A 964-nucleotide genomic window follows, 5' to 3' on the forward strand; every position below is an offset into this window, starting at 1 on the left:
TAAAGATCTTAAACCTTAACATGAAAACACACACACAAACACATTCACAAGAAATAGCTTACATGCTCCAAAGTGAACCATCATGCTTAAATATATTTATTTTACATAATTCCAGAATTTCTCTGAAAAAAAGAAACAAACAACAAAAAAATACCTATATGTTATCTATACCCAGAACAAAATTAAAATTGATTTTTACAGCTATAAATTTGGTTACAATCAACTTTGCTATGTATTTCTTCACATTTTATAATATTGCAATGACTGCTAATTGTTTTTCAATATGACTTGAGTTCAAAATGGTCATTCTGCCATTGTTGTTCTGTAGCTTACATACAGCACACTGCGAAGCTATATATTAGTTGAAAGATTTCTTATTATCTGCTTTGATAATTTCCTCTTTGAAATTGATTCAAATATTTATTTCCAAATACTTGCTTTATTTTGCAGGAATGCTACATCTTTGTTGCTTTCTTCAACTCTCATTGTTATAGATTGAATTGTGTAACCCCCCACACCCAAAATGTGTTTGGTAAATCCTAACTCCTATACCTGTGGTTATAATCCCATTTGGGAATGGATTTTCTTCATTATGTTTATAAGTCAGTGTTAGTGTGGGATAAGCCTGGGTCAATATCTTTTGAGATATAAAGGGAGCAGATTAAGCAAACAGAAGTGAGGGGAGATAGATGTCATGCCATGAGAAGATCACCAAGAAGACAATAAATAGAAGATGAAAAAGCAATAAGGACCTTCCCTCAGTGCCACCAAAGAGAAAGCCGTACACAAGGGCTTGTGGTCTGTATTCAGACTTCTAGACTCCTAAACTGGACAAAATAAATTTCTATTATAGAAGAACTAGGTAACTAAGATACCTGTGAGTTTGAGTATCAGGGATGCTCTAGTTTCATATAAAGAGATGGGGAAAAGTTTGAGCCTTTGGATAATTTGGGAATGAGTAGAA

Source organism: Orycteropus afer, unplaced genomic scaffold (assembly GCF_000298275.1).
Source record: "Orycteropus afer afer isolate SDZICR_OR568_19922 unplaced genomic scaffold, OryAfe1.0 scaffold00051, whole genome shotgun sequence".
Lineage (NCBI taxonomy): Eukaryota > Metazoa > Chordata > Mammalia > Tubulidentata > Orycteropodidae > Orycteropus > Orycteropus afer.